Source organism: Balaenoptera acutorostrata, chromosome 4, assembly GCF_949987535.1.
Source record: "Balaenoptera acutorostrata chromosome 4, mBalAcu1.1, whole genome shotgun sequence".
Taxonomy (NCBI): Eukaryota; Metazoa; Chordata; class Mammalia; order Artiodactyla; family Balaenopteridae; genus Balaenoptera; species Balaenoptera acutorostrata.
Genome location: NC_080067.1, coordinates 48321560 through 48344576, shown reverse-complemented (window position 1 = coordinate 48344576; position 23017 = coordinate 48321560). Strand labels below are relative to the sequence as shown.

The window sequence follows — 23017 nt, the reverse complement described above, 5'->3', positions numbered from 1 at the left end:
AGTTGCTCTATGACTTGCATATGGAGACCAATATGTTTAATATAATAGTTATATTACTGCATATAGTGATTAATATTAATAATTCTATATTAAATAGTTTATGCTAGTATTTTTATAATTTCAGAAAATAGTATATACCTAACACAAATTTTCCCATCTTATAAAATTAAAGTGAACTTTTTAAGGTTTTGGTGTATAAGGACATTGTGAAAATTATGTATATTATACATATTATATATGTAGTAATTTGAGCCTATTGCCGCCATTCCCAAAGTTAGGTACTGTTGTCTCTGGGTATATCGTCACAAAATTTAAAGATGACACTACTCAAGGATCAAAAAAAAAAAAAATACAGTTTCATTAACTATCTTATATTCTATTGGGTTTTAAGATCCTCATAAATGGATATGCAAGTCTTTGAATTTCAGTTCTCTTTGCATTTATGATGCTGTTCAAGAACAAACCCCTCACAGAGATATCAATTATTAAAGAAATGTCTTAAGTAGAGCAGGTAATCAGTAAGGTAGGCAACAAATAAAGCAACCCCGGGTATATGTTCTTCCAGCCTCCTGTCTGAAATCCAAGGAATTTGTCCGGTTTGCATAGCAGCTGTTGACAGTATCACTAAGAACAAAGCAATAAAGATACCAGAATTCTTTAAGCGCATTTGATTGCCTCTTTTGAGTATATGTGGGAACAGTATTTATTTTCTTTAGTGTTAAAAATATGAAGAGAAAAATGAACATCAATTTAGGTTCCTACTTCTCTGAGAAGTAGGAAGAGTAAAAATGTTGAGCTTCATAATGGGATCAAATTTAAGTTATCAACTTAAAATAGACTGTTACAGATATGTTGTGATATGTAAGCCTCATAGTAACTACAGAACAAAAAAACTATAGTAAATATACAAGATGTGACAAGCAAGGAATATAAGTGTACCACTAAAGAAAGTCATCAAACCATAAAGAAAGAGGACAAGAGAGTAAGAAAGGAACAAAGAGGAGCTACCAAAACAGCTAGAAAACAATTAACAAAATGGCAATAAGAACGTGCCTATCAATAATTACTTTGAATGTAAATGGACTAAATTCTCCAATCAAAAGACAGAGTGGCTGAATGGATTAAACAAAAAGAAAGAAAGAAAAAAAACAGACCCATCTGTATGCGGCCAACAGGAGACACTTTAGGTGTAAGGACACACACAGACTGAGATGAAAGGATGGAAAAAGGTACTTCATGCAATTAGAAACCAAAAATTCTGGAGTAGCTATACAAGATGTGACAAGCAAGGAATATAAGTGTACCAAGAGGTCAATCCAACAGGATATAACAGTTGTAAATATTTATGCACCCAACATAGAAGCACCTAAATATATAAAGCAAATATTAACAGACCTAAAGGAAGAAATAGACAGCAATACAATAATTGTAGGAGATATTAGTATCCCACATACATCAATGGATAGAGCGTCCAGACAGAAAATCAAAGAAAACAAAAGCCTTAAACATGTTAGACTAGATGGCCTTAACAGATATTTAGAGAAGATTCCATCCAAAAGCAACAGAATACACATTCTTCTCAAGAGCACATACATTTTTCCAGTATAGATCATATGTTAAACCACAAAATAAGGTAATACATTTAAGAGGATTTAAATCCTATTAAGTCTGTTTTCCATCCACAATGGTATGACAAGAAATCAATCACATGGAAAAAAAAACTGGAAATTCACAAATATGTAGAAATTAAATAACATGCTACTGAACAACTGATGGGTTAAAGAAGAAATCAAAAGAGAAATAATACCTTGAGACAAATAGAAATGGAAATGTAACATACCAAATTTTGGGATGCAGCAAAAGCAGATCTATGAGAGAATTTCATAGTGATAAATGCCTACTTCCAGAAAGAAGAAAGTCTCAAATAAGCACCCTATCTTTACACTTCGAGAAACTAAAAAATAAAAGAACAAATTTAGCTCAAATTAGTAGAAGGAAGGAAATAACAAATATTAGAGCAGAAATAAGTGAAACAGAGACTGAAAAGTCAATAAAAAAGAGCAATGAAACTAAGAGCTAGTTCTTTTAATAGATAAACAAAATTGACAAACCTTTGGCTAAACTCACCAAGAAAAAAAAAAGAGGACTCAAATAAAATAAAAAACAAAAGAGGAGACAATATAATTGATAGACAAAGGATAATAATAGACTACTATAAACAATTATATGCCCACAAATTTGGCAACCTAGAAGAAATGGATAAATTCCCAGAAATATACAACCTCCCAAGACTGAATCATGATGAAATAGAAACTCTGGACAAATGAATGATTAGCAAAGAGATTGAAAAAGTGCTTGACCAGACATCTTCACTGGTTTATTCTACCAGACATTCAAAGAAGAATTAATAGCAATCCTCTCAAACTTCCAAAAAAATAGAAGAGGAAGAAATGCTTCCAAACTCATTCTACAAGATCAGCATTATGCTGATACCCAAACCAGGTAAAGACACTACCAAAAGAATTTACAGTGCAATATCCCTGAAGAACATAGATGCAAAAAATCTCAACAACTATTAGCAAACCAAGTTCAAAAATAAAAGAATACACTATACACCATGATCATGTGGGATTAATTCCAGTGATACAAAGATGGTTCAATATCTGCACATCAGTCAATGTGATACATCACACTATCAAAATGAAGAATAACAATTTTGGGACTTCCCTGGTGGCACAGTGGTTAAGAATCTGCCAGCCAATGCAGGGGACACGGGTTTGAGCCCTGGTCTGGGAAGATCTCACATGCTGTGGAGCAACTAAGCCTGTGCACCACAACTACTAAACCTGCACCCTAGAGCCCGTGTGCCACAACTATTGAACCTGTGTGCTCCAACTACTGAAGCCCACATGCCTAGAGCCCATGTTCCTCAACAAGAGAAACCACTGCAATGAGAGGTCCATGAACTGCAATGAAGAGTAGCCTCTGCTCACTGCAACTACAGAAAGCCTGTGCGCAGCAATGAAGACCCAACAGCCAAAAAAAAAAAAAAAAAAAAGAATAACAATTTTATCGTCATCACAATAGATGCAGAAAAAGCATTTTAAAAAATTCAATGTCCATTTTTGGACATTGAAAAACTCTCAAGAAAGCAGGTGTAGAAGGAACATACCTCAACATAGTAAAGTTTGTAGTTGACAAGCTCATAGCTAACATCATACTCAATGGTAAAAACAAAACTTTTCCTCTGAGGTCAGAAAAAAGACTAGGATGTCCAATCTTGCCACTTTTATGCAACACAGGATTGGAAGTCTTAGCCAGAGCAATTGGGCAAGAAAAAGAAATAAAATCATCCAAATTGGAAAGGAAGAGGTAAAACTTTCACTATCTGCAGATGACATGCTATAATATTTAGAAAACCCTGAAGACTTCATTAAAAAACTATTAGAACTCATAAATGAATTCAGCAAATTTGCAGGATATAAAATCAATACTCAAAAATCTGTTGCATTTCTTTGCACTAATATGGAACTATCAGAAAGAAAAATTAAGAAAATCGTTCATTTACAATTTCATCAGAAAGAATAAAATAATTAGGAACAAATTTAACCAAGGAGGTGGAAGACTTCTATATTGAAAACTATAAGACATTAGTGAAAGAAATTGAAGAAGACACAAATAAATGGAATGGTATTCCATGTTCATGGATTGGAAGAATTAATATTGTTAAAATGTCCACACTGCCCAAAACAGTCTACAGATTCAACACAATATCTATCAAAATTCCAATGACATTTTTCACAGAAATAGAATACACAATCCTAAACTGTTTACAGAACCACAAAAGACCCCAAATAGGCAAAGCAATCTTGAGAAAGAAGAACAAAGCCAGAGGCATCATGATTCCCTACTTCAAACTATATTACAAATCTAGTCATCAAAGATAGTTTGGTATTGGCATAAAAACAGACACATAGATCAATGGAACAGAATCAAGAATCCAGAAATAAACCTATGCATATATAGTCAATTTATGACAAAGGGGTCAAGAATATCCCATGGGAAAGGTCAGTCTCTTCAATAAACAGTGTTGGGAAAATTGGATGACTATCTTATACCATACACAATAATTAACTCAAAATGGGTTAAAGACTTGAACTTAAACCCTGAAAACATAAAACTCTTAGAAAACATAGGTAGTAAGCTCTTTGACATATGTGTTGGTAATGTTTTTTGAATTTGATACCAAAAGCAAAAGCACGAAAAGCAAAAATAAAAAGTAGCACTGCATCAAACTAAAAAGCAAAGATAACCATAAACAAAATAAAAAACCTACTACATGGGAAAAATATTTGCAAATTACATATTTGTTAAGGGGTTAATATCCAAAATATATAAAGAACTCATACAAGTCAATCATGACAAAAAAATAAATCCTATTAAAAAATGAGTGGAGGATCCAAATAGACATTTCTCCAAAGAAGACATGTAGATGGCCAACAGGTACATGAAAAGATGCTCAACATTATTAATCATTAGGGACATGCAAATCAAAACCACAATGAGATATCACTTCACACCCATAAAAATGGCTATTTTCAAAAAGACAGGAAATAACATGTGTTGGTGAGGACATAGGAAACTGTTGGTGGGACTGTAAATTTGTACAGTCACACATTGTAGAAAACAGTATTGGAGGTTCCTCAAAAATTTAAAAATACTAAAAATAAAAACGTATCATCTGATCTAGCAATTCCACTTCTGATTATTTATCTGGAGAAAACAAAAACACTAATTCAAAAAGATATGTGTACCCCTATGTTCATTGCAGCATTATTTAAAATAGTTGTTTATGGAAGTAACCTAAGTGTCCATTGATGGATGAATGGATAAAGAAGTTGTGGTATATACACAATGGCATAGTATTCGGCCATAAAAAAAAATGAAATCTTGCCACTTGTGACACTGTGAATGGACCTCAAGAACATAATGCTAAGTGAAATTAAGTCAGTGAAAGACAAACACCATACGATCTTTCTTATATTTAGAATCTGAGAAAAAAAAACAAAACACACCAAGTTCATAGATACAGAGAACATATTGGTTGTTGCAAGAGGTGCGTGGGAGAAATGGGTGAGCTTGTTTATTTATTTGTTTATTTTGCTTAAATAGATTGAATAAAATTTTTTAAATATGAAGAAAAAATTGGCATCAATCTAGGTTCCTACTTCTTTGAAAATATTGTTTTCATAATGTTTATGTTTTTATTTTTAAAAATACGCTTGTCTCTACAAATACTATAAAGCCCTTTAAATAAAATTTTTCTTTTGTTATAAGTAGGGTATCACTCTGACTCTGTAGTTCATCTTTAAGGTTATGTAAAGATGTTAATCGACTTGTCTTTCTCTGAATTATTTCTCTAAGCATAATTCCATCCAAGTCCATCCATGTTGTTGCAAAGGGCAAAATTTCAATCTTTTATGGCTGAATAGTATTCCATTGTATATACACCACATTTTAAAAATTCATTCATCTGTTGATGGGTTCTCTATTCTGTTCATTGTTGTATGTGTCTGTTTTTGCGCCAGTTCCATGCTGTTTTGATTACTGTAGCTTTGTAGTATAGCTGAAGTCAGGGAACATAATACCTCCAGCTTTGAATATTCTCAAGACTGCTTTGGCAATTTGGAGTCTTTTGTAGTTCCATACAAATATTAAGATTATTTGTTCCAGTTCTGTGAAAAATGTCATGGGCAATGTGATAGGGATTACAGTCAACCTGTAGATTACTTTTGGTTACATGGACATTTTAACAATATTAAGTATTCCAACCCATGAACATGGGATATCATTCCATTTCTTCGTATCATTTTCAATTTCTTTTATAGTTTTCAGCGTATAAGTCTTTCACTTTTTCTGTTAAATTTATTCCTAAGTATTTTATTCTTTTTGATGCCATTTTAAATGGGATTGTTTTCTTGCTTTCTCTTTCTGATAATTCATTATCAATGTATTAAAAAAGCAACAAATTTCTGAATATTCATCTTACATCCTACAGCTTTATTGAATTCATTTATTCTAATAGCTTTCTTGGTGGAAGCTTTAAGGTTTAATAAATAGTATCATGTTATCTGCAAAAAGTGACAGTTTTCTTTCTTCCCTTCCAATTTGGATGTTTTATTTCTTGATTGCTGTGGCTAGAATTGCCAATGATAAATATGTTAAATAGAAGTGGCAAGAGTGGGCATATTTGTCTCATTCCTGATTTTAGAGAAAAGGCTTTTAGATTTTGTTTATGATGTTAGCTGTGGGTTTATCATAAATGACCTTTATTATGTTGAGATATGTTCCCCCTATACCAACTTTAATGAGAGTTTTTATCATGAGGGAATGTTGAATTTTGTCAAATGCTTTTCCTGTGTCTATTGAAATGATCATGTGATTTTTAGCCTTCCTTTTTGTCAATGTGGTGTATCACACTGACTAATTTTCAGGTACTGAACTATCCTTGAATCCCTGGAATAAATCCACTTGAACATGGTATATGATCCTTTTTATATATTGTTGAATTCAGTTTGCTAATTTGGTTTGAGGACTTTTGCACCTATATTCATCAAATATTTTGGCCTGTAATTTTCTATTTTGTAGTGTTTTTGTCTGGTTTTGGTATCAAGGTAATGGTGGCCTCATAGAATGAATTTGAAAGTGTTCCCTCCTCTTCAATTTTTTGCAGTAGTTTGAGAAGAATAGGTACGAGCTCTTCTTTATGTGTTTGGTAGAATTCCCTTGTGAAGCTGTCCAGTAATGCACTTTTGTTTGCTGAGTGTTTTTGTTTTTAATTATGAATCGAATTTCACTACTAATGACTGGTCTATTTCTTGTGTGTCTATTTCTTCCTCATTCAGTCTTGGCAAATTGTATGTTTCCAGAAATTTGTACATTTCTTTTAGATAGTCCAATTTGTTGGCATATTACTATTTATAGTATTCTCTTATGATTGTTTTGTATCTCTGTAGTATCACTTGTTATTTCTCCTCTTTGATTTCTTATTTTGTTAATTTGTGCCCTCTCTTTCATTCTTGATGAGCCTGCCTAAAGGTTTTTCAAAAAATCAGCTCTTGTTTTATTGATCTTTTCTGTTGTTTTTTTTTTTTTTTGGTCTCTATTTTATTTATTTCCTCTCTAATCTTTATTATGCCCTTCCTTCTGCTTACTTTGGGTTTTGTTTGTTCTTCTTTTTCTAATTCCTTTAGATGGTAAGTTGGGTTGGTTATGTGAGACCTTTCCTATTTCTTGAGATAGGGTTGTATCACTGTAAACTGCATCACTGCATCACTTGTATCACTGTAAACTGCATCACTGTAAACTTGTATCACTCTTAGAACTGCTTTTGCTGCATCCTATAGATTTTTGAAGGTTGTGTTTCTATTTTTATTTATCAGGAAGTATTTTCTGATTTCCTCTTTTGATTTTTTCATTGATCCATTGGTATTTTAGTAGCATGTTGTTTAGTCTCCATGTGTTTTTTCCATTTTACTTTCTATAACTGATTTCTAGTTTCATACCATTGTGGTTGGAAAAAAAATGTTTAATATAATCTCTATCCTCTTAAATTTGTAGAGAATTTTTTTATGACCTAGCATGTAATATATCCTGGAGAATGTTTCATGTGCAGTTAAAAAGAATGTGTATTCTGCTGTTTTTGGATGTAGGGTTCTGTAGATATCTGTTAGGTCCATCAGGTCTAATCTTCCATTTAAGTCCACTGTTGCCTTATTGATTTTCTGTGTAGATGATCTGTCTGTTGATGTAAGTGGGCTGTTAAATTTCCCTACTATTATTGTATTATTTTCAGCTTCTCCCTTTATATCTGTTAATATTTGCTTTATATATTTAGGTGCTCCTGTATTAAGGGCATATATGTTAAAAATTGTTATAGCCTCTTCTTGTATCGATCCCTTTATTGTTATGTAATATCTTTCTTTGTCTTTTGTTATAGATATTGTTTTAAAGTTTATTTCATCTGGTATGAGTATTGCTAGCCCCACTTTATTCTCATTACCATTTGCATGAAATATCTTCCATTCTGTCAACTATCAGTCTGTGGGTGTCCTTAGCTCTGAAGAGAGTCTCTTGTAAGCAGCATGTAGATGGATCTTGTTTGTTTGTTGTTGTTTTTTTAACCCAATCAGACACTCTGTGTCTTTTTGTAGGAACATTTAGTCCATTGACATTTAAAGTAATTATTGATAGGTATGTACTTATTGCATTTTTGTTACTTGTTTTCTGGTTGTTTTTTCAGTTTTGTGTTTTTTCTTCTTTTAGTTTCTTCCCTTGTGGTTTGATGATTTTCTTAATAGTGTGCTTGTGTTCCTTTCTCTCTACTCTCTGTGTATCTATTGTAGGTTTTTGATTTATGGTTACCATGGGGTTCATATATGTTGACCTATAACTATACCCACTTGTTTTAAACTGGTAGTCATTTATTCAAACACATTCTAAAAGATTTATATATTTTTTTACTACCCTCCCCTACATATTGTGTTCTTGATGTCATATTTTATATCTTCAAGTCCGTTCCCTTACTGATTATTGTACTTGTAGTTGATTTTACAATTCTTTTGTCTTTTTATCTTTGTAATAGCTTATTAAAGGGATTGATAGTCAGCCTTTACTGTACATTTGTCTTTACTAGTGGGGTTTTTCCTTTTCTGTATATACTTATATTGTGCTATAGCCTTTTCTTTCCACTTAGAGAAGACCACTTAACATTTCGTTTAGGATAGGTTTAGTATTGATGAACTCGTTTAGCTTTTGCTCTACTGAGTTCTTTATCTCTCCTTCAATTCTAAATGATAATCTCATTGGGTTGAGTATCCTAGTTTGCAGGTTTTTCCCTTTCAGTCCTTTGAATACATCATGCCACTCACTTCTGGCCTGCAAAGCTTCTGTAGAAAAATAACCTGATAGCCTTATAGGGGTCATTTGTATATTACACTCTGTTATTCTCTTGCTGCCTTTAGAATTCTCTCTTTAACTTTTGCCATTTTAACTATGATATGTTTTGATGTGGCTCTCTTTGGCTTATCTTCTTTTGGACCCTCTGTGCTTCTTGTACCTGGATATCTGTTTCCTTCTTCAGGTCTGGGAAGTTTTCAGCCATAATTTTATCAAATACATCTTAGACTCCTTTCTCTCGCTCTTCTCTTTCTTGGACCTCTGCAATGGGAATATTGGTATACTTGATGTCTTAGAGGTCCCTTAAACTGTTCTCATTTTTTTAATTTGTTTTTCTTTTTGCTGTTCTGAATGGGTGATTTCCATTATTCTATCATCTAGATCATGTATATGTTCTTCTGTATCACCTAGTCTGCTGTTAATTCCTTCTAGTACATTTTTCATTTTAGTTATTGTATTTTTCAGTTCTGACTGGTTGTTTGTTTTATTTTTTAATTACTTATTAAAATTCTCCCTGTGTTCACCTATTCTTTTCCCTAATTCAGTTAGCATTCTTATTATTAATGTTTTGAATTCTTCATCTGATAAATGGTTTATTTCTGTTTCATTAGTTTTTCAGAGTTTTTTGGTTATTGTTCTTTCAATGGAATCAAATTCCTCTGTCTTCTCATTTTTCTTAACTTTCTATATCTCTATAAAATCAAGTGAAACAGTTACCTATTGCAATCTTGAAGGGGTGTCCTTGTTTGGGAGCATCCTTATACAGTCTGTGTGTGCCCAGTGGCTTTGGTGGGAGAGGTGGATCTGATGTGAGCACAAATCATATCTTTCTTCAGGGTGTGCTGGCAGCCTTGGTAGGAGGTGGAGCTGGAGGTGGAAAAGCTAGGTCCAGAGCCGTGTGTGAGCTCAGGCTTCTCCTTTACTCAGGGACCTGTACCACCCTATTGATGGTTGGGGTTGGGTCCCAAGATGCTGGTGTAGAAGCCCTGAGAGTCATGTCTGAGTTGGCTCCATTCCCTTTAAGTGTGTGCTCTCCCTCTTCCTAACACCAACACCCTTGCCCCAAAGGGAACCAGTGCTAGAGCAAGAGGGGCTGGCACCAGGGCTCAGTGTGGGTCTGGCTGTGGCCATTGGCAGTCCCAGCCACGGTTAGAGACTCAGAATGCTTCTGATGTGCTGCCCCTATATGCACCAGTAATGGATGCCCTCATCCCATTGAGATGCAGCTGCGGTCCAAGACACCTTCGTCTGTCACAACTGAGCTGTCCTCTTGGCTGCTTCAACCTTCACCCTAGAGGGAAGCTGCACTTCAGAGCAGGTGAGGCTTGTGTGGGTACTCAGTGTCAGCCACGGTGTGTGCTGTGGTGGACCTAGCCACAGTCAGAGACCCAGACTGCTTCTGATATGCTACCTCTGTAAGTACCTATAATAGCTGTCCCTGCCCTGTTCAGATACAGCTCTGGGTCTGAACCACATTTGTCCCTCACAACTGAGCTCTCCCCTCAGCTGGAGCAGCCCTTGCCCCAGTGTGCAGCTGCATCATGAAGCAAGTGGGTCTGGAGCAGGCACTCAGCTTAGGCTGGGGCATGCACCCGAATGGTCCCAGGAAACTGGCCAGCATCCTTTGCAGTTTCAATCCCCCACCTCTGCTCTGCTTTGGGAGTAAGCAAGCATGTATGCCTTCCTTAAAAGTGGAGTCCAGGCTTCCAATAGTCCTCCTGTTAGTCCCACCAGCCCTCCAACCAGCCAAGGGTACTTGTCTTCCTGGTGTTGGACTCCAGGGCTGGGGCATTCAGTATGTGGCTCAAACCGCTCACTCTCCAGGGAAGTTAACCCTCCTCTTCTAAGTCCCCTTCCAGGGCACAGGTCGTGACCCTATTGCTGCACTTCCCTTCCTACCCAATTCCTTGTGGCTGTTCTTACAGCCTTGGTTGTGCAAGAGTCTTTCTGTCAGTCTCCAGATAATTTGCAGTAAGAATTGCTCCACATATAGACGTTCTTGATGTGTTTATTGAGGAAAGTGAGTTGTGTCCTCCTATTCCACCATCTTGATCTGAATCCCTCTCATAAAATATTTTAGACCAGAGATGGAATATAACATTTTTAGATTAGCCAGTATGCACTTACACCTAACTTTTTTATGAAATTAAGTTCATAATTTTAAATTATACAATAGTTTGTGAAATATCTCGTTACTGTTTTTATTTTAGCAGGCTGTGGACTCTAATAAATATATAAATCGTAAAATATTTTAAAAGGGCATATATGTTGTTATTTTTTTAAAAAATCACTCTAAAAGGAAAAATGTATTTTAATACATTAATTTAAGATAAAAATTTATTTTAATTATTACTTTTTTCTCTAATATTAATTCATTTAAATTGATCAACTATTATAATGACTGACATTTTATAGTAAATGACAATATAATTAAAATTTAACAAATATTACTAAATAAGCCATTTTAAAAATAATATTCAAACTAAAGTTCCTATTTAAAATAATTTTGAACAACTTTTTAAAGATTATTATAATTAGTTTAACTAGCATTCGCCTGCAACTCAGGAAAAGTTTTCTTGAGGCTTTGTCATCATTTTTTATCTTGATATTATTGTCTAGACTCCAAACTTTCAGATGTAGAAACTTAATTTCTTTTAATTAGAGATTAAATTTTGATACCTGAGGGACTTAAAACTTAAAATCACATTTTTCATAATACTTCTGAAAGTCTTACTCTCTGATGAAAGTTTAATGTAAAGAGGTAGACATATTTAAATTCTAATAGTACATTTCCCTGGATTTGGATGATTTACATAGGCTCTACCAATCTTGTTTTTTCCTTTTTTTTTTCTTCTTTAAAATAGAAACACCTCACAGGGTCTTAAGGAAATAAAAGGAGACAATGTTGATTTAACACAGTTCCTACCACGAAGTAGGTGCTTAATTTTAGTGTCCTTTTATTTTTCCTGAAAATACTTATTTTGGAAATATAGATGATCCCTGGTAACTAAGTCTACATTTTTCTCTGTGGGGCAGCTATTGAAAAATAATTAGATTTGGAAAGCTATGAATACTTTCATTACACTTTTCGGTCTCACTGTGTGTTTTCCTTTGATCTGTTATTTCTTGCTAAATTGTCTCTTCTGGGTGAAAACTGAGATACTTTTTAGTTGCTTGTTATCTTAAAGTATTTTTTAGTATGTTAACATATTTAAAGACAAAATGCCATTAAAATTCAGAAAATAAACAGAATCAAAATCTTTGAGGGTAGAGCTGGATCATTCAGCATAAAGACTCCATCTACTCAGAGGTTCTCTCAACTTTTAGGGAAGAAGCATAGGAAAAAGGTGATTGGGGTTTAATAATCTGTAATATATTATTCATCATGCCTTGCAATATGCCATCAGCACTGTATGCCTGGGTCTTATTTAATTCCATCTTCTCCCAAATCCAGTTATTGCCAAGAATTGTCAATTCTACCTCCTATATTTGCTGAGTATATCTATTTATGTTCATCCTCATTATCACTACTCTAGGCAGATACTAGCCTCCAGGTTATTCTGCTCAGATATGCAGCACAAATGAACTTCCTAATGTTTCCCTCTGATGACGTTTGCTGTTGACTAAATGTTTGGGTCACCCCCACCCACCGCAGTCATTATGTTGGACACTTAATCCCCAGTGTGGTGGTATTTGGAGGTGGGACCTTCGGCACGTAATTGGGTTTGGATGAGTTTTGTGGGTGCGGTGCCCCCATGCTGGGATTCGTGTCTATGATAGTTCATTTTAATCTCTAATGACTCTATTTCTAGTAGTAAATAGAGTACTGACAGTCCAGGGTGCAGACTATTTATAGAGATATACAAATGATCTGCATTAGATACTCCTAATCAACCACTTAAAAGAAACAAGAAGCCAGGTGACTCTGTATATGATACTTTTGAACTTTTTAAAAAAACTAATGAAACTAACTAATACTTTTGTTATGAATATCCTTGTGTGTATGTATTTTTTTCTTTCCTCTCTTATTCCCTTATCACATAAGATAAGATATATTGACTTTATATATCATATTACCTAAGGTACAATATCAAAAATAAGAATAAACATCACTCAAGGAGTTTACTTCCTCTCCGGGGCAAGGGGTTAGTGCAGTTTTGGTTGTACACAGGATAATTGTACCACATTAGACCTTGTTATTATCTTTATTTGGAAATTAAGTATAGTTTAAGAATATATGGGTTTCAAGTTGTTAAGGAGGGGACATGTGATGGTAAATTTTATGTGTCACCTTGACTGGCTCTCAGGTGCCCAGATATTTGGCTAAACATTATTTTTGGATGTGTCTGTGGGAATGTTTCTGCATGAAATTAGCATTTGAATCAGTGGATTCAGAAAAGCAGTTTGCCTTCTGCAGTGTGGGTGAACACCCTTCAGTCCTTGAATGGAACAAAAACACAGAGAAAGGAAGACTTGAGTTATTGCTTGAGCTGGGACATTGATCTTCCCCCACCATTGGCACTCCTACTTCTCAGGCCTTAAGACTCTAGCTGAATTACACTAACTAGCCCTTGTGGGGCTCCAGTTTGCAAATGGCTGATAATGAGACTTCTCAGCCTCTATAATTGTGTGAGCAAATTTCTTATAATAAATATTTTTATTATATAAAAGATTTATATCCTATATATAAATAGGATATAAATCTAAGCAGGATTTATATCCTGCTATATATATCCTATTAGTTCTGATTCTCTAGAGAACCTTAATACTGTGCCTTATAAAGGGATGAAAAGACCAGAGTACTCTCCACCATGTAAAGATATAGTAAGAAGGTGGCCATTTGCATACCAGGAAGAGGGTTCTCACTGGGAACTGAATTGGCCAGCCCATTGATCTTGGACTTTCCAGCATCCAGAACTACCAGAAATAAATTTTTGTTGATTAAGCCACCTAGTCTATTATATTTGTTATTGCATCCCAATAAGATAAATCAGTGTTATTCCACTTCAAAGATGTTCCTCTGGTTTCCTCTGGTTTTCTGCTTCTGTTTTGTAAATAAGTTCATTTGTATCATTTTTTTAGTTTCCACATATAAGTGATATCATATGATATTTATCTTTGTCTGGCTTACTACACTTAATATGATAATTTCTAGGTCCATCCATGGTGCTGCAAATGGCATTATTTCATTCCTTTCTATGGCTGAGTAATATCCCATTGTATGTACGTACCACATCTTTTTTTCCCCCATTCATCTTTTATCTATTTATTTATTTATTTATTATACATACACATGTATGTATTCTTTTTCAGATTCTTTTCTCATATAGGTTATTATGGAGTATTGAGTAAAGTTCTCTATGCTATACAATAGGTCCTTTTTGATTATTTTATATATAATAATGTGTATATGTTAATTCCCAACCTCCTAATTCATCCCTCCCTACCACCATTCCCCCTTTGGTAACCATAAGTTTGTTTTGAAATCTGTGAGTCTGTTTCTGTTTTGTAAATAAGTTTATTTGTATCATTTTTTTAGATTTGACATATAAGCGATATCATATATTTGTCTTTCTCTGTCTTATTAACTTCACTTAATATGACAATTTTTCCATCCATGTTGCTGGAAATGGCATTATTTCATTCTTTTTTATGGCTGAATAATATTCCATTATATATATATACCACATCTTCTTTATTCATTTCTCTTGGTGGACATTTAGGTTGTTTCCATGTCTTGGCTATTATAAATAGTGCTGCAGTGAACATTGAGGTGCATGTATCCTTTCAAACCATGCTTTTCTTAGGATATATGCCCAGGAGTGGGAATGCTGGATCATATGGTAGCTCTATTTGTAGCTTTTTAAGGAACCTCCATACTGTTCTCCATAGTGGCTGTACCAATTTACATTCCTGCCAACAGTGTAGGAGGGTTCCCTTTTCTCCACACCTTCTCCAGCATTTATTGTTTTGTAGACTTTGTGATGATGGCCATTCTGACTGTTGTGAGGTGATGCTTCATTGTAGCTTTGATTTGCATTTCTCTAATAATTAGCAATGTTGAGCATCTTTTTATATGCTTTGTGGTCATCTGTGTGTTTTCTTTGTAGAAATGTCTATTTAGATCTTCTGCCCATTTTTTGATTGGGTTGTTTGTTTTTTTGCTATTCAGCTCAATGAGCTGTTTGTATATTTTGGAGATTAATCCTTTGACAGTCACAACATTTGCAAATATTTTCTCCCATTTTGTGGGTTGTCTTTTCATTTTGTTTATGGTTTTCTTTGCTGCACAAAGCCTTTTCAGTTGAGTAAAGTTCCATTTGTTTATTTTAGGAAGTGGATTACTCTAGGAGGTGGATTACTCTAGGAGGTGGATCCAAAAAGATATTGCTGCAATTTATGTCAAAGAATGTTCTGCCTAGGTTTTCCTCTAAGAGTTGTTTTTTTTTTTTTTTTTTTAACTTTTGGGTTTATTTATTTATTTATTTTTATGGCTGTGTTGAGTCTTCCTTTCTGTGAGAGGGCTTTCTCTAGTTGCGGCAAGTGGGGGCCATTCTTCATCGCGGTACACGGGCCTCTCACTATCGCGGCCTCTCTTGTTGCGGAGCACAGGCTCCAGACGCGCAGGCTCAGTAATTGTGGCTCACGGGCCCAGTTGCTCCGAGGCATGTGGGATCTTCCCAGACCAGGGCTCGAACCCGTAGCTTCTGCATTGGCAGGCAGATTCTCAACCACTGCGCCACCAGGGAAGCCCATCCTCTAAGAGTTTTATAGTATCCGGTCTTACATTTAGGTCTTTAATCCATTTTGAGTTTATTTTTATATATGGTGTTAGAGAATGTTCTGATTTCATTCTTTTACATGTAGCTGTCCAGTTTTCCCAGCACCACTTATTAAAGAGACTGTCTTTTCTTCACTGTACACTCTTGTCTCCTTTGTTGTGGATTAATTGACCATAGGTGTGTGAGTTTATTTCTCAGCTTTCTATCCTGTTCCATTGATCTATATTTCTATTTTTGTGCCAGTACCATGCTGTTTTGATTACTGTAGCTTTGTAGTATAGTCTGAAGGCAGCTAGGCTGATTCCTCCAGTTCCGTTTTTCTTTCTCAAGATTGCTTTGGCTATTTGGGGTCTTTTGTGTTTCCATACAAATTTAAAAATTCCTGTTCCAGTTCTGTAAAAAATGCCATTGGTAATTTAATAGGGATTGCATTGAATCTGTAGATCACTTTGGGCACTATAGTCATTTTGACAATATTGATTCTTCCAATCCAAGAACATGGTATATCTTTCCATCTGTTAGTGTCACTTTCATTTTCTTTCATCAGCATCTTATAGTTTTCAGAGTACAGGTCTCTGCCTCCTTAGGTAGGTTTATTCCTAGGTATTTTATTCTTTTTGATGTGATGATAAATGGGCTTCTTCCCTTAATTTTTCTTTCTGATCTTTTGTTGTTAGTGTATAGAAATGCAAGAGATTTCTGTGTATTCATTTTGTATCCTGCAACTTTTCCAAATTCATTGGTGAACACTGGTAATTTTCTGGTAGCATCTCTAGTATTTTCTATGTATAGTATCATGTCATCTGCAAACAGTGACAGTCTTACTTCTTTTCCAATTTGGCTTCCTTTTATTTCTTTTTCTTCTCGAATTGCCGTGACTAGGACTTCCAAAACTATCTTGAGTAATAGTGGCAAAGGGTGGCCATCCTTGTCTTGTTCCTGATCTTAGAGGAAATGCTTTCAGTTTTTCACCATTGAGAATGACGTTTGCTGTGGGTTTGTTGTATATGGCCTTAATTATGTTGAGGTAGGTTCCTTTATGCACTTTCTGGAGCATTTTTATCATAAATGGGTGTTGAGTTTTGTCAAAAGCTTTTTCAGCATCTGTGGAGATGATTCTATTTTTTTTCTTTAATTTGTTAATTTGGTGTATCACATTGATTGATTTGTATATATTGAAGAATACTTGCATCCCTGGGATAAATCCCACTTGATCATGCTGTATGATCCTTTTAATATATTGTTGGATTCTGTCTGCTAGTATTTTGTTGAGGATTTTTGCATCTATGCTCATCAGTGATATTGGTCTGTAATTTTCTTTTCTGTGATATCTTTGTCTGGTTTTGGTATCAAGGTGATTGTGGCCTTGTAGAATGAGTTTGGGAGTGCTCCGTCTTCTGTAACATATTTGTTTTTTGTCTCATTTTTAAAAATGGGTGGGGCTCTGTTCCTGTCTTACTGTTTCTTTGGCCTGAGGTGTCTGGCACTGGAGTTTTCAGGCAGTTGGGTAGAGCTGGATCTTGGTGCCAAAATGAGGACCTCTGGGAGACCTCACACTGATTAATATTTCTTGGGGTCTGAAGTTCTCTGTTAGTCCAGCGGTTTGGACTTGGCACTCCCACCACAGGAGCTCAGGCCCGACCCCTAGCCTGGGAACCAAGATCCCAAAAGTTATGTGGCAAAAAAAAAAAAAAAAAAAAAAGCCAGAAAAGGCCTTGGCAGTGGAGGGCAGGGCTTAGGCAGGGGGTGGAGCTTAAGCAGGGCCAGGGCATAGGCTCAGGCATGTGACCAGAAAAGGCTATGGGGTGTGGGGGGGAAAGGGCTTGGGCTCAGCACATTTAGAGGAGGCCTCGGATGGTGGAGATTCATGTCCAGGACCCTAACAGGCTTGCCTGGGCTGAAGGGAGCAGGGGAAATATTGGCCGCATTCCCCTCTGATCCCCTGATCCCCTGAAAATCTCTCCCCATCCCTGCGTATCCCTCACCTGAGTGGGCCCCTCCAGGCATGGGAACCCCTCCCCTTCCCCAGTTGCCTCTCAGGGGCGCCAGTCCCGTCCCACCTCCAATTCTCCTCCCCCCATGTCCTACCTGGTCATGCAGGGGTTCCTCCCATCCCCTTAGGTGTTTGAGGTCCCCCACCAACGCCTGGTAGGTGCCCTAGTTGTGAGGATGCGAACTCTGCATCCTCCTACTCTGCCATCTTGACTCTGCCCCTCTGGTCATGTTTTCTTTTCATTTGTCTCTAGATACTTTTTGATTTACTCTTTGAGTTTTTCAGTAATGCATTTGTTGTTTAGTAGCATCTTGTTTAACCTCCACATATTTGTGTTTTTTAGTTTTTTTCCCTGTAGTTGATTTCTAATATCATAGTATTGTGATTGGAAAAGATGCTTGATGTGATTTCAATTTTCTTAAATTTATTGTATCTGGCTTTATGGCCCAGCATGTGATGTATCCTAGAGAATGTTTCAGGTGCACTTGCGAAGAATGTGTATTCTGCTGCTTTCAGATAAATGGTCTATAAATATCAATTAACTCCATTTGGTCTAATGTGTCATTTAATGCCTTCACTTCCTTATTGATCTTCTGTGTAGATTATCTGTCCATTGACATAAGTGGGGTGTTAAAGTCTCTCATTATTATTGTGTTACTGTCAACTTATTTTATGGCTGTTAGCATTTGCCTTATATATTGAGGTGCTCCTATGTTGGGTGCATATATATTTATAATTATTATAGCTTCTTCTTGGATTGATCCCTTTATCCTTTATGTAGTGTCCTTCTTTGTCTCTTGTAACAGTCTTTCTTTTAAAGTCTATTTTGTCTGACGTGAGTATTGCTACTCCAGCTTTCCTTTGATTTGCATTTGCATGGAATAACATTTTCCATCCCCTCACTTTAGGCTATATGTGTCCCTAGATCTGAAGTGGGTCTCTTTTAGACAGCATATATACGGGTCTTGTTTTTGTATCCACTCAGCCAGTCTGTGTCTTTTGGTTGGAACATTTAATCCATTTACATTTAAGGTAATTACCGATATGTAGGTTCTTATTGCCATTATGTTAATTGTTTTGGGATTATTTTCATAGGTCTTTTTTTCCCCCCCTTCTTCTTTTGTTCTCTTCTCTTGTGATTTGGTGACTGTCTTTAGTGTTGTGTTTGGATTCCTTTTTCTTTTGTGTGTGTGTGTGTATCTATTGTAGATTTTTGGTTTGCTGTCACCATGAGGTTTTGATATAGCAGTCTATATATAAACAAGATTGTTTTATGTTGCTACTCTCTTAATTTCAAATGCATATTCAACATCTGCATTTGTACTCTCCTCTTCTCATGATTGCTGGTTTTTGATATTATATTTGTGATACCACATCTTCTTTATCCATTCATATATTGATGGATATTTAAGCTGCTTCCATGTCTTGTCTATTGTAAATAGTGTTCCTGTGAATATTGGGGTGCATGTCTCTTTTCTAGTTATTTTCTCCAGATATATGTCCTAGAGTGGGATTGCTGGATCATATGTTATCTCTATTTTTAGTTTTTTAAGAAACCTTCATACTGTTCTCCATAGTGACTGCACCAATTTACATTCCCATCAGCAGTGTAGGAGGACTCCCTTTTCTCCACATCCTCTCCAGCATTTATTGTTTGTAGACTTTTTGACGATGGCCATTCTGACTGGTGTGAGGTTATACCTCATTATGGTTTTGATTTGCATTTCTCTAATAATTAGTTATGTTGAGCACATTTTTTATGTGTCTGTTGGCCATCTGTATGTCTTCTTTGGAGAAATGTCTATTTAGGTCTTCTGCCCATTTTTTGATTGGGCTGTTTGTTTTTTTGATATTGAGCTATATAGCTTTTTGTATATTTTGGAAATTAATTCCTTATTGGTCACATTATTAGCAAGTATTTTCTCCCATTCTGTAGGTAGTCTTTTCATTTTGTTTATAGTTTCCTTTGCTTGCAAAACTTTTAGTTTTAATTAGGTCCCATTTGTTTATTTTTGTTTTTATTTCCATTACTCTAAGAAATGGATCCAAAATGATATTGCTGCAATTTATGTCAAAGAGTATTCTGCCTATGTTTTCCTTTAGGAGTTTTATGGTATCTGGTCTTACATTTAGTTCTTTAATCCATTTTGAGTTTATTTTTGTATATGGTGTTAGAGAATGTTCTGATTTCAGTCTTTTACATGTAGCTGTCCTGTTCTCCTAGCACTACTTATTGAAGAGACTCTCTTTTCTTCATTGTATAGTCTTGCCTCGTTTGTCATAGATTAATTGACCATAAGTGTGTGGGTTTATTTCTGGACTCTCTATTCTGTTCCATTGATCTATGCGTCTGTTTTTGTGCCAGTACCATACTGTTTTGATGACTGTAGCTTTGTAGTATAGTCTGAAGCCAGAGGGCATGATTCTTACAGCTCTTTTCTTCTCTCTCAAGATTATTTTGGCTATTCAGGGTCTTTTGTCTTTCCATACAAACTTAAAATTCTCATTCCATTTCTGTGAAAAATGTCATTGGAAATTTGATAGGGATGGCATTGGATACTGTCTTGTTAAGCAATAGATATTCAATTCTTAGCACAGAGCTTAAGAATATGGACAACTACTAAGGACAACTATTTGATTAAAAAAAATGCAAACTTGGTATAGGTATACCTTGGAGATATTGAAGGTTTAATTCCAGGCTACCACGATAAAGCAAATATCACAATAATGTAAGTTACATGAATTTCTTGGTTTCTAAGTGCATATAAAAGTTATGTTTATACTATACTGTAGTCTATTAAGTGTGCAATAGCATTATGTATAAAAAACAATGTACATACCTTAGTCAAAATACTTTATTGCTAAAAAATGCTAACCATCATATGAGCATTTAGCAAGTTGTAATCTTTTTCTGGTGGAGGCTCTTGCCTTGATGTTGATGGCTGCTGACTGATCAGGGTGGTGGTTGCAGAAGGTTGGGGTGGCTGTGGCAGTTTCTTAAAATAAGACAGCAATAAAGTTTGCCACATCAAGTCTTCCTTTCACAAATGATTTCTCTGTAGCATGTAATGCTGTTTGATAGCATTTTACCCACAGTAGAATTTCTTTCAAAACTGCAGTCAATCCTCTTAAATCCTAGCATTCTTTTATCAACTAAGTTTATGTAATATTCTAAATCCTTCTTTGTCATTTCAATAAGCTGTATAGCATCTTCATCACCAGGAGTAGATTCCATCTCAAGAAACCAATTTCTTTGCAACTCTTCGTCCATTAATGTTTTGTCATGAGATTGTAGCAATTTAGTCACATCTTTAGGCTCTACTTCTAATTCTAGATCTCTTGCTCTTTTCAACACATCTTCAACTACTTCCTCTAGTGAAGTCTTGAAATCCTCAAAGTCATCCATGAAGGTTTGAATCAAATTCTTTCAAACTCCTGTTAATGTTGGTGTGTTGATCTCTTCCCACAAATCATGAATGTTCTTAATCGCATGTAGAATGGTGAATCTTTTCCAGAAGATTTTAAATTAGCTTTGCTCATATCCATCAGAAGAATCACTATCTGGCAACTGTAGCCTTACAAAGTGTATTTTTTACCTAATAAGTCTTGAAAGTTGAAATTACTTCTTGATCCATGGGCTGCAGAATGGATGTTGTATTAGAAGGCATGAAAACAACATTAATCTCATTGTACATCTCCATCAGAGCTCTTGGGTGACCAGGTACACTGTCAGTAAGCAGTAATATTTTGAAAGAAATCTATTTTTCTGAGTAGTATGTCTCAACAGTTGCCTTAAAATATTAAGTAAACCATGTTGTAAACAGATATGCTCTCTTCCAGGCTTTGTTGTTTCATTCCCAGAGCACAGGCACAATTGATTGAGAATAATTCTTAAGGACCCTGGAATTTTTGGAATGGTAGATAAGCATTCAATTCAACTTAAATTCACCAGCTGCTTTAGCCCCTAACAAGACAGTCAGCCTGTGTTTTGAAGCTTTGAAACCAGGCATTGACTTCTCCTCTCTAGGTGTGACGGTCCTAGATGGCATTTGGTTCCAATATAAGGCTGTTTACTTTACATTGAACATCCGTTGTTTAGTGTAGCCACCTTTATTAATTACCTTAGCTAGATCTTCTGGATAACTTGCTGCAGCTTCACATCAGCATTTTGTTTCAACCTGAATTTTTATATTATAGAGATGGCTTCTTTACTTAAACTTCAAGAGCCAATCTCCACTATCTTCAAGCTTCTTTTCTACAGCCTTCATGGAATTGTAGAGAAGTAGGGCATTGCTATGGATTAGGCTTTGGCTTAGGAGAATGTTGTGGCTGGTTTGATCTTCTATCTACAGCTCTAAAACTTTCTCCATATCAGCAACAAGGCCGTTTTTCTTTCTTATCATTTGTGTGGTCACTAGAGTAGCACTTTTTGTCTTCTTCAAGACCTTTCCCTTTGTATTCACAACTCAACTGCTTTGTGTAAAACACCTAGCTTTAGGCATATCTCAGCTTTAGACATGCCTTCCTCACTAAGCTTAATCATTTCTAGCTTTTGATTGAAGTGAGAGATTTGTGAATTTTCCATTCACTTGAACACTTAGAGGCCATTGTAGGGTTATTGATTGTCCTGATTTCAATATTGTGTCTCAGGGAGTAAAGAAGTCCAAAGAGAGGGAGAGAGATGGGGAATGGCTGGTTTGTGGAGCAGTCAGAACACACACATCTATGAATTAATTTCACTATCTTATATGGGCACAGTTTGTGGTACCCAAAACCAATTATGATAGTAACATCAAAAATCACTGATCACAGATAACCATAACAAATATAATAATGAAAAAGTTTGATGTATTGTAAGAATTACCAAAATATGACACACAGACATGAAGTGAGCAAATGTTGTTGGAAAATTGCACTGATAGACTTGCTTGACTCAGAGTTGTCACAAATCTTCAATTTGTAAAAAATACAATATCTGCAAAGTGCAATAAAGCCAAGGGCAATAAAGCAAGGTATGCCTGTACACAATATCCATGCACTGGTTAGTGGATTGTGGGGATCATCTTAAAATGAGGTCTATGTTTTGGTGTCAGCAGTCTATATTTGATGCTATAATAGGATCAAAGTATAAATGTAATCATTTCCCCTTTCTTCTCCATGTTTCCCTCATGAACCTTTTCTTTTGTTCCTTTATGATTCAGATTCTAAGATCGGGTAAAAAAGAAAAGAGCAATAAAAGCATGAAGGCTAGGGCTAAGGAGGAGTTTTTCTGAGTTGTTAAAGA

At 35.4% G+C, this 23017-nt stretch overlaps 1 pseudogene; it reads right to left on the bottom strand.

The window, feature by feature from the left end:
• Nucleotides 1–20594: 20594 nt before the first annotated feature.
• LOC114238516 (tigger transposable element-derived protein 1-like) lies at nt 20595–22341 on the bottom strand (annotated as a pseudogene).
• Nucleotides 22342–23017: the final 676 nt, after the last annotated feature.